The sequence below is a fragment of the Prenolepis imparis genome, unplaced genomic scaffold (assembly GCF_030444845.1).
Source record: "Prenolepis imparis isolate NDT839.2.m4 unplaced genomic scaffold, iyPreImpa1.0 SCAF_5, whole genome shotgun sequence".
Taxonomy (NCBI): domain Eukaryota; kingdom Metazoa; phylum Arthropoda; class Insecta; order Hymenoptera; family Formicidae; genus Prenolepis; species Prenolepis imparis.
In genome coordinates this window covers 4,872,371-4,884,468 of record NW_028141163.1, presented here as the reverse complement: position 1 = coordinate 4,884,468, position 12,098 = coordinate 4,872,371, and the positions used below count along the sequence as shown (strand labels likewise).

The following is a 12,098-nucleotide window of genomic DNA, read 5'->3' as shown; positions in this document are numbered from 1 at the left end:
CCTAGAAAAGCGCCGTCCTCGAAAAAGAAATCCTCAGACATGGCAATAAATTCGTTTGGAACATTAAAAACGCGGGTCAGACAGCCTGCACCCTTAAGTTTTTTATCATGTATGACCACACGGTCAAATATTTATACAAATCCTACATAGCATACTACATAAATCTATAATCAACTATAATCTTTTATTTATTTAATTTCTTTTTACTTGTGATATTTAATACATTTTTTGCATATATTTCTTTATAAAAGCATGAGTGAATATTTATGCAAACATATGAGAATGGTTGAGTTACGATTTTATTTTTATCGATATTCCGCGCTTTTCATTCGCACTTCGATATTATAAAGTTTTTTAATCCCAAATGCTAATAAAGCTAATAAAAATTTATGCAAACTATAAAGATAAATTTTAAAAATAAGTTTTAATATAATTATATTAAATAGAAGATTTTCTATATTGCAATTCGAGATATAGTGGAGTCTGTCACATCAATAATAGAAATATGCATCGCGATATAAAATTATTTAGAATTTAGATATATAAACGTCACAATAAAAAAAATCATTTAAAAATTGCCTTTTTATACTGCTATTGAAAACTCCGTGTTTAGTCAACGTCTCATAACATATCTTATTCTGCTCTGATGCAATTAGAATTATATGTTTTGCGCATATGATTTATTTGAATATTTCAGAGTGCTTGATGGGCATAATAAAGTTTTCTCATCATAATATAACTTATATGACTTGTAATAAAATAGTATGTTATTATACGTGTTCGTAAAAAATAATGTTTGAAAAAAAAACTAACGATTAGTAATAACTTTTGAATGATAAACAAAAGAAATATAACGGAAATTACATGATAATATAAATTTAAAAAATTTTTCATAAATTGTTTCAATTCTTCAAAAATCATTTCTACTTCAGGCATTTTATATATTATACGATATTATAGAAGATGACTATTAATGAATTTCGTCCAATAGAAAAGAAACTTATAATGATGTTAGAAATCATTTCCAAAGACTTTTACAGTAGAAAAACGAACAGTAAAAAATCTGAAAAGTTAGATAAGATTAAAAACAATCATTCTCTTGAGATAATAAAATATGTTCGACAGAGAAGAGACAGTATGACGCTCGCTGGAAATCATACATAACAAGAATAAATTCACAGATATTGAATTAACAGTTACAATCTTCATACATTGTATAAAATGTTAGCTCGCGATTCATCTTTTATTCAAAGGCACAAATTTGCTGCTGCGAGTGAGCAAACGTGACCGCAGAGCTTTTATGTGAACTAACAAAAGGGATCGGCTGTACGACGATGGTTAAGTAGCATTACAGTCTTTGACACGGAAAATAATCGACTACATATTTTAGTGCAAAAATCGACTGCTTCAAAATGTCCAAATTAAGATAGTGCAGAATAATAATTATAACGCAAGGTATCTTTAATAAAATTCTTTTAATATTTTTTTTAATTAAAAGTAAAATTAAAATTTACAAAAGCCAATTCTGTCATTAGATTAGCTAAAAATTAATATTATTATAATTAATAATTTGTGTCAACATTAATCCACGTGTATCTAGTTTAAATAGTCAAGTCTTACGCGTATAAGGAATAAGTTTGAAATAAAATAACGATATAATCTAAAAGTCGGTCTAATTATGTTAGAGAACTGAACTCCTGCCTCGAATCATTACCTCGACACGCAAATTGCTCAATTGTTCGTACAGGTTAAAGAGAATAACGTTTAAGAGAATAACGCAGAGACTATAAAGGAACAATAGGAAACTATGGGCAAGACAAGACGAAAGAAAGGAAAGGGTAACCGAAACGATTCTGTAACTCTCAGTCTTCTCGCAAAAAGTTTTTGCTATCGCCTGAACGCTCCCCGATTAAAATTACACTGGAGCCCTTTTTATTACTACTCGGTCGTAACTGTAACGGATTTTTGTACATCTTCGTTGACTGATGTACTACAAGAAAGGAAATATATAATTAAAAGAGAAAAAAAATTATATTCGAGAAATTGTGTTCACACAGGAAACAAAAAGTGTGTGAAACAAGAAATTATTATTCGAATTCGAAAGAGATTTTATCGCAGGAGACAGAAAACTTTAATCAACATTAAACCGAAAGCTAACACGATTGATTATAATATTTTTGATAAATTGACAAGTCTTAATTCCAAAGGAAATGCGGTTCCTCGAGTTTGTTATTAAAATTTTTTTAAATAAGATAAATTGCGCGCATATATATTTATTAAAAAGATCGCAATTTTCTATATTGCACTGAGAAAAAACGCACAAAATTTATCATATGCAAAAAAAGATCCGTGTTGCGCAACTAATAAAGATTCTAAATCATATGCCGTCGCAAGCAGGTGAGAAAACTCGCAGTCATCTTTGGTGCAAAAAATTGCGAGAAAGGAATTCGTCAGAGGCAAATAGAAAAAATTGGAAGAAAACGGAGCAGATTATTCGGAGGCGAATTGTTGCGGAATCCACAGAGAGCGCGCGGAGGAAGAAGAATGAAATGGAGCGTCGATGGAAAAGCATCATATCGCTTTACGCCATGCCACAAAGAATAAATAAATCTTCTCTCCGTTAAAGTTTGATCGTAAAGAGGGGATTGCGATACCGCATTTTGCCATCGCGTAACAGCTTCTCTTAAAATATGTTTTCGATATCGAAATGTCGGTGATTCGCGTTTTACGTCCGCCCCTCGTCAATTGCGTCTAAACCAAGTTCGATTAACCTACCAATTTATGCAACAAAAATATTCACAAAGTAATATCAAAGTAATATCAAATATAGAAACTTGTACTTGTACGTATGTAATAAAAATAAGAATAAAATACTAAATAACAGATAATAAATGTGGCATACTTAAAATATTATTACAATCACTAGCGGATCCTGACGTCGATAATGGGGGGGAGGGGGGGGGTTGCAAATTTATTTTATTTAATATTTTTGGTTTCATGATTAGCTTTTATTCCAGGATCAACAACGTCGATAGCTCTTTAATGTTTGTTTTTCTTTATTTATATTTTTTAAACAAATTCAGCAAAACGGTTTCTTTTAATTTACAAGGGGGAGGGTTACCCTCCCCCCTCCCAGGATCAGCCAGTGTATATATATATATATATATATATATATATTATATAGATATAAAGAATTTCGCCTAATTATTTTTGTGCAACGAAATTATCTCATCATTTCGTCCTATGTCTGACTTAATCTAAACTTAACTCCTTGAATGCGTAATGAGTATAATTTACAGTGTATCTTATACATACATATTGTATATATTATATAGATATTAAGAATTTCGCCTAATTATTTTCGTGCAACGAAATTATCTCATCATTTCGTCCTATGTCTGACTTAATCTAAACTTAACTCCTTGAATGCGTAATGAGTAATGAGTATAATTTCCAGTGTATCATATATATATATGCATATATTATATATAAAATATATATATAAAATATATATATAAAAGTATAAGATACACTGTAAATTATACTCATTACGCATTCAAGGAGTTAAGTTTAGATTAAGTCAGACATAGGATAAAATAATGAGATAATTTCATGCACGAAAATAATTAGGCAAAATTCTTTATATATATATAATATATATACAATATGTATGTATAAGATACACTGGAAATTATACTCATTACGCATTCAAGGAGTTAAGTTTAGATTAAGTCAGACATAGGACGAAATGATGAGATAATTTCGTTGCACGAAAATAATTAGGCGAAATTCTTTATATCTATATAATATATATAATATGTATGTATAAGATACACTGTAAATTATACTTATTACGCATTCAAGGAGTTAAGTGTAGATTAAGTCAGACATACGACGAAATAATGAGATAATTTTATTGCACGAAAATAATTAGATGAAATTCTTTATAATATATATAATATATCTATATAATATATATAATATACATATATTATATAGATACAAAGAATTTCGCCTAATTATTTTCGTACAACAAAATTATCTCATTATTTCGTCGTATGTCTGACTTAATCTATACTTAACTCCTTGAATGCGTAATAAGTATAATTTACAGTGTATCTTATACTTATATATATACACTAGCGGATCCTGACGTCGATAATGGGGGGAGGGGGGGGGGGGTTGCAAACTTATTTTATTTAATATTTTTGGTTTCATGATTAGCTTTTATTCCAGGATCAACAACGTCGATAGCTCTTTAATGTTTGTTTTTCTTTATTTATATTTTTTAAACAAATTCAGCAAAACGGTTTCTTTTAATTTACAAGGGGGAGGGTTACCCTCCCCCCCCCAGGATCCGCCAGTGTGTATATATATATATATATATATATATATATTATATAGATATAAAGAATTTCTCGCCTAATTATTTTCATGCAATGAAATTATCTCATCATTTCGTCGTATGTCTGACTTAATCTAAACTTAACTCCTTGAATGCGTAATAAGTATAATTTACAATGTATCTTATACATACATATTGTATATATTATATAGATATAAAGAATTTCGCCTAATTATTTTTGTGCAACGAAATTATCTCATCATTTCGTCCTATGTCTGACTTAATCTAAACTTAATTCCTTGAATGCGTAATGAGTAATGAGTATAATTTCCAGTGTATCATATATATATATGCAATATAAATTATATATAAAATATATATATAAAATATATATATATAAAAGTATAAGATACACTGTAAATTATACTCATTACGCATTCAAAGAGTTAAGTTTAGATTAAGTCAGACATAGGATAAAATAATGAGATAATTTAATGCACGAAAATAATTAGGCAAAATTCTTTATATATATATATATATATAATATATATACAATATGTATGTATAAGATACACTGGAAATTATACTCATTACGCATTCAAGGAGTTAAGTTTAGATTAAGTCAGACATAGGACGAAATGATGAGATAATTTCGTTGCACGAAAATAATTAGGCGAAATTCTTTATATCTATATAATATATATAATATGTATGTATAAGATACACTGTAAATTATACTCATTACGCATTCAAGGAGTTAAGTGTAGATTAAGTCAGACATACGACGAAATAATGAGATAATTTTATTGCACGAAAATAATTAGATGAAATTCGTTATAATATATATAATATATCTATATAATATATATAATATACATATATTATATAGATACAAAGAATTTCGCCTAATTATTTTCGTACAACAAAATTATCTCATTATTTCGTCGTATGTCTGACTTAATCTATACTTAACTCCTTGAATGCGTAATAAGTATAATTTACAGTGTATCTTATACTTATATATATACACTAGCGGATCCTGACGTCGATAATGGGGGGAGGGGGGGTTGCAAACTTATTTTATTTAATATTTTTGGTTTCATGATTAGCTTTTATTCCAGGATCAACAACGTCGATAGCTCTTTAATGTTTGTTTTTCTTTATTTATATTTTTTAAACAAATTCAGCAAAACGGTTTCTTTTAATTTACAAGGGGGAGGGTTACCCTCCCCCCCCCAGGATCCGCCAGTGTATATATATATATATATATATATATATATATTATATAGATATAAAGAATTTCTCGCCTAATTATTTTCATGCAATGAAATTATCTCATCATTTCGTCGTATGTCTGACTTAATCTAAACTTAACTCCTTGAATGCGTAATGAGTAATGAGTATAATTTCCAGTGTATCATATATATATATATGCAATATAAATTATATATAAAATATATATATAAAATATATATATATAAAAGTATAAGATACACTGTAAATTATACTCATTACGCATTCAAGGAGTTAAGTTTAGATTAAGTCAGACATAGGATAAAATAATGAGATAATTTCATGCACGAAAATAATTAGGCAAAATTCTTTATATATATATATAATATATATACAATATGTATGTATAAGATACACTGGAAATTATACTCATTACGCATTCAAGGAGTTAACTGTAGATTAAGTCAGACATACGACGAAATAATGAGATAATTTTATTGCACGAAAATAATTAGATGAAATTCTTTATATCTATGTAATATATATATATAATATACATATATTATATAGATACAAAGAATTTCTGATGTCGATAGCTCTTTAATGTTTGTTTTTCTTTATTTATGTTTTTTTAAACAAATTCAGCAAAACTGTTTCTTTTAATTTGCAAGGGGGCGTTAAACCCCCCAAAATCCGCCAATGATTACAATGATGTGTAAAAAAAATTAGCAGATCAGTTTTTTGTGATAATTATATATTGCTGGTAATAGAATTTAAAGGACAGAAGAGAAAAATCATACATATTATATTTTAAATTCTAATTATAAAAGATATATTCAACACAGCTAGGTATTTAAAATACACTTTAAGAGCTTCAAAAACCAGAAGACCTACATAAGTAGACCTACATACGTAAATAGAGATCGCGATTATGTGAATAGTTCTACAAGTATTCTATTTACAGTCCAGAGAGAAGTACCAGAAAGCGTGTTTCCTCGCGAAATAGAACGATCGTTTCTCAACAGAGATCGACGAAATATGAGTACGAAAAATTCATCGAGAAATAAATCTGACCTATCATATGTCACTATTCCATTTCACTCTAATACGTTAAATCAGAAAACGATATATCATATTTTGCAATAATATGGCTAAGTAACACATTTACAAAAAAAAATACTGAATAAAAATACTCGATAAAAATAAATAAAATAAATTTTTGACACGATTTTTCTCTGTTAAATAGCATCTCGAAAGATGTATTGTTCAATGACATATAAATTTATGAATTTATTTGTGTATTCATGTTATATGTGCATCAAATTGTGCGTACACAGTGTAATCATAAGCAATGTAATGTCAAAGTAAAAACAAGCAAACAATTCACTTTATATGCTCGTCTTGTACAATTGAAAATGCAATTACGTCTGAATTTTTTTCAAAAAGAAATGTTGCCACGCTTGTTAACTGGTCCCATATACGCGGGTAAATTATGAAGACTTGCACACGACATTAACCGCTCGCTTTTGCATTTTAACGTGATAATTGCACCGCAAACGATCGTTTCTCATTTGCCCGAGGCGCATTTCGCAACAAATCGCTTCAGAAAAACAAACATCATATTTACCGACAACATTACGTTATTCTTGCATCATTATGGTCTATAATGGAGGTAGGGCGCAAATCTCGTTACGGCTGAATTGTTAACTGACAGAGTAATGTTGCATTGGTCAATCAGAGTTTAACATCAGTGTAAGCTAATGTACTATAATGCACTCTCACTTTTGATAATGTGTATGTGTGTCAATCAAAAATGACCGGATTAATCAAGTAATCGAGAAGCAGTTGTTTTTTTTTCTTCATTTGTTACAGACAGAAAATAGTCTCGACGCGAAAAAAATTAACTATGCAGTAATATAAAAATTCGACGTTAAATGTGAATTGTGTAAAAATGAATAAAATTACGGCATTGTAATTTCGAAAAATACAATGCAGGAGAAAAAGAGGGCGAAAAAAGAAAATAAAATTCAACCGAGTCTCTAAAGAACGCGTTTACACGCTTACATACTTATGCATCTGCATGCTCTACATCTGTAACCTATTGTTGTAGACCAGCCATTATCGGGACGCTTTGTACGTTTGTCCGTGCGAGCACCTGGGGCGGTGAGCACGCGATAATAATCGTATCTTGCGTGTGCGTCTGATAATGCTTCGGTCTGTAATTACATTTGGCAAACGATCGATTCCTATAATGCATCCTATATTATCGCATCATTACATCATTATGGTAACATCCTAGGTGCAACATATTATATGGACGGTTAGTCTCCGTCCTTAACGTTGTCATCATAATGATTTAAAAAATTAATTTCTCTATAAACACGTAATATTTACAAGTCGGAAGAAACACGTGATGTTTCAATATCACACGAGATATTTTTGTCAATAATGCCTCCGCGCAAAATGTGATACATTTTCGTTATTTTATTTTATTTTATTTTTTTCATATTAAATAACTTTAATTAATTAAATTATTATGATAAATTTAATTTGAGTTTAAGAGAGAAAAATAGACACAATGTCGAATGTGGTATATTAGTTTAGTGGAAGAAAAGACGCGTGTTTCAAAGTTATATATATATATATATATTATAATTAAACAGATAGTCTTCTTATTATCGAGTCGCATGCGAAATTTTCGTTTGTGATGTGTCGAACTAAACAATCGCGAATACCAGAAATCGAGATACGAGAGAAACCGAGGTAATATTCCGGGGTCCCCATATTACGAGCTAAGTTAAGCTCGTCGTCCTTCGCGCTCGGACTAACCCGTATGAAACAATTGGCTCGCATCTTAATTACGCGACCATAATTTAGCAGTCGGCGCGTCCTCGAGCAGGCATTCGACCTACGCGAAATGTATGCGAGTCTGCGGATTATAGTACGTTCTGTGAGCGGCGATTACGGCAAACAATGCCGGCGATATCGAGTGCCACGACAACTACCCTGCTGGCACTGCGCTCTCTTGCTTCTCTCTAATATAAGCGGAAATCCAGAACTGTACGCTTTGCTCTCAAACGCGGAAATAATTTCAAGTCAACGTACATAGCGAATCGTTTACCTTTGATTATGTGTGATAGCATCTTCTGACGATGCCGTGCCTTATCTCATATGCACAGAGTACATTGCTAAGCTTGCTTAATTATCCGGATAAATTTGTTTGTCATCGTGCAGTCGAAAAAAAACATTTTTCTTAAAAAAAAAAAAAAAAAGGAAAAACTACCCTCTTGTCCGTTTGAAAATAAGTTGATTACTCGGGATTTATTGCCTCGAGCAGATTAGCATTTTTCCGCTGGAAATATCACGACTCTTTTCTTCGCAAAAATGCTAAATGGTTTGAAGAGATAAACTTGCATATTACCTTCCTTTCTAGTTTTCTTCTATAGTGATATATACTATTATAGTGACATTTAGAATATATATATATTTATGTAAAGCGAAAGAAAGAAATATTATTCATTTATTTCATAAAAAAATATTTTTGAATAAAAATTTTTATTTTACAATAAATCTAGACTTGCGAAAACAAGTTTATTAATATTTTATTTTATAAAACAAAAATAAGTTAATAAACTATATTACTTTATTAACTTACTAATAGTATAAAAATAAAAAAAAAGAAACATTAAATATTATAATGCGACACATAATCATTGAATGATTACTAAAGACATTTTGAATTGAACGCTAAAGATAATCGCACCGAAGGAATAATCGTTAAAAATAAATAAACTCACCCATAATGCATAACCAACCAAACATGTAAGAAATGCTATCATAATTCCGTACATTGTAGGTAAAGTATCTTGAACGCACTGGCCTTTTTCCATGTTGATTTTCTCTCAAAAGTTCACAGGACAGTACGATACGTTGTATTAATTTCGATCAATCGATCCCCGTCCTAGCCCCGAATATTTCCTTTGTCGAAGAGAAGCATTCGCTCTGAGTAAATAAGAACCCGAATATCCGCTGTTCGGTAAAGGTATATCGATAAATCTGGACCGGTGCAGCTATTTGCTGGAAAAGCGTTCGACGAGGAAACACGAGTAGAGTTCCAAGCAGAAAGGAGGGAAGGATAGAGGGAAAAGCGCAGAGAGAAGACGACGGAGGAAGAAACAAGATGGCTCTCGTCGAGTTCTCAAGGGAAAGATTTATGGTGGTTGCCTATCGAACGCAATTCCTAACGCGGAACACTCGGACATTTACAAAATCGCGAAACACGAGCATTTTGTTCAAATTACGATATGCGCTTTCCGGCTAAAATTGATTTTTTTCTATATTATAAAAAAGATGAATCTGTTTACACGATCGCGATTCTATAATTATAAAATTTTGAAGCTTTTCTCTATCAAGCTGATTAAAAATTAAGATATTGATGAAAAAAATGATTAAGAATGGAACTTTAATGCAACTATTTGTATTAATTTTGATAAAACAATCATTATTAAAATTGAGATTTCGTAAATATCAGTTTTGCAAAATCGAGTATAAACTTGCTCCGATCTTAGCAAGAAAAGAGCGTATAATTTTTAATTGCTATTTAACTTACTTAAATTTAAAGTAAGCATTACCAGGTTGTTAGATAAACATTACCGAGTTAGTCAGGCGTTTCTGATAAACAAAGAGATCACCTAAATATATTATCTTTTATGCGTTTTACATGTCGATAAAAAAATTATAATATTGTCTTTAATACAGCACCACTTGTCACTTGAGCGAGTAAAGAATTTGACGCGTTGAGACAAAACGAATCAACCCGTTTGACAGCTAAAGATTAAAGCTGATTCAATCGCGACGACTCGTCTGCGTCATTTCGTACCAACGATATCGCGCCGCGAGCCGTTTTCAACGATGAAGTCGTTCTCGGGCATCCATCTCGAGGAATCGTCGGCGACACCGAAGAGAAAAGCTCTCTTTCACTCTCGACATTTGAAAGTTCACTTGGCAGCGAGACGGATGGGAGGGTTTCCTTCGTATCTCGCTTCGATCAAAACCGGTCGATCACCGTCACTGAGCTCGCGAGGAAAACGCGAGGTTGAAGAACCGAGATGGAAATTCCATCTTGTACGAGACACGGACAGCCACTGGTTTCTAGTTTTGGCTAGCGTTTCTGGTCGCTCCCAGACGCACTGGACGCGGAAACGCGTATTAATAGTCCGGGAGAAACGGAATCCGGGTGGTCAGAATGTGCGGAGCAAACAGACACGACGATGGGTGGTTATGGACGAACGTGCAAGACGTTCGTGGTCAAGATGAATTCAACACCGATTCATTTGGTTTAGCAAACGTCCGAGTGGTATCGATCAATGTCAAAGAGAGACTCCAAAACGGTATCGATCGCAAGGTCTCATAGAATTGAGAAGCGAAAAATTTCGCTATTTACATATTAACGTTTCTATACGCTTATGCAAATACTAATACTCATTTCACACGAAAACATATTAAATATTATGCAGATATGTAAATTCACGGTACAATAGAATGTAATTATATAGCTATTAGCGAAATTATTTTATCGCATATTCTGATGATTCAAATCTAATTCTAGTACTATCAGAATAATCGCGGTGAATATCGATGAACGCGAGTGGAAAAAAAATTAATAATGACAATGTCATTTTAAATCCAATTATAATGGATTTAAAATTACAGTCCATATAGTTCATATAGTCATGTATTGTTGTAAAATTCTTTCGCGATTAGACAATTTAATATATATTATATAAATATAATTTATATAATATATTTTAATATATTATATAAAATATATTATAATATATATATTTTATAAAATAAATAATTATATATTATTAAATTATATATTGTTCGTCGATAATGACGTGTAGATATTTGCAAACAATTCATTCAATATACATCTATTTTATACTTGTATATTTATCGATTCTATGTTTAATAAAACATTCAAAGAATCGCATATTTCCAATTAGCTAAAACCATCATTATTCGTATAAAATCACAAGTGCGAATAAATGAAATTTTTAGTACCTTATAGTATAAAAGTAAGCTTTTTGGTAAATAGAAATTCACGTAAATCTATATACAAATATGACGGATTCATCAATATGATACAAGTGTTCCCTTCAGCCGCAGTTCTCTACGGCTAAAAGATGATCTTGCGAACTCGAGATCGACGTGCATAAAATGCAATTTGGCGTATGTCAGGCCGTCATGACCACCGGCTACCGTGTCGTTGATGTTGCCGCTACTACCGATGGCGGCGTAACAAAATTTAATTGGATTTATCGATCGGTTTTCTCATTCCCACTTCCCGCACAGACATCAGAGGCTAGCATATCCCGTTGCTGGCGACTCGTTGACGCCATTGCATCGGTAGCGAAATACCTACGCGAAAATCCGCCGGCAAATCGGTAATCAACGTCGTAAGCCCAACGAACGAGATGAATTTCCATTCGCTTAACCACGGACAGCGGGTACCTAT

At 31.4% G+C, this 12,098-nt stretch overlaps 1 protein-coding gene across 3 annotated transcripts in view; it reads right to left on the bottom strand.

The window, feature by feature from the left end:
* The window catches only part of LOC145935845 (uncharacterized), a 265,904-nt gene that overhangs the window by 175,445 nt on the left and 78,361 nt on the right, over positions 1-12,098 (bottom strand). The gene's annotated exons all lie outside the window — the stretch shown is intronic.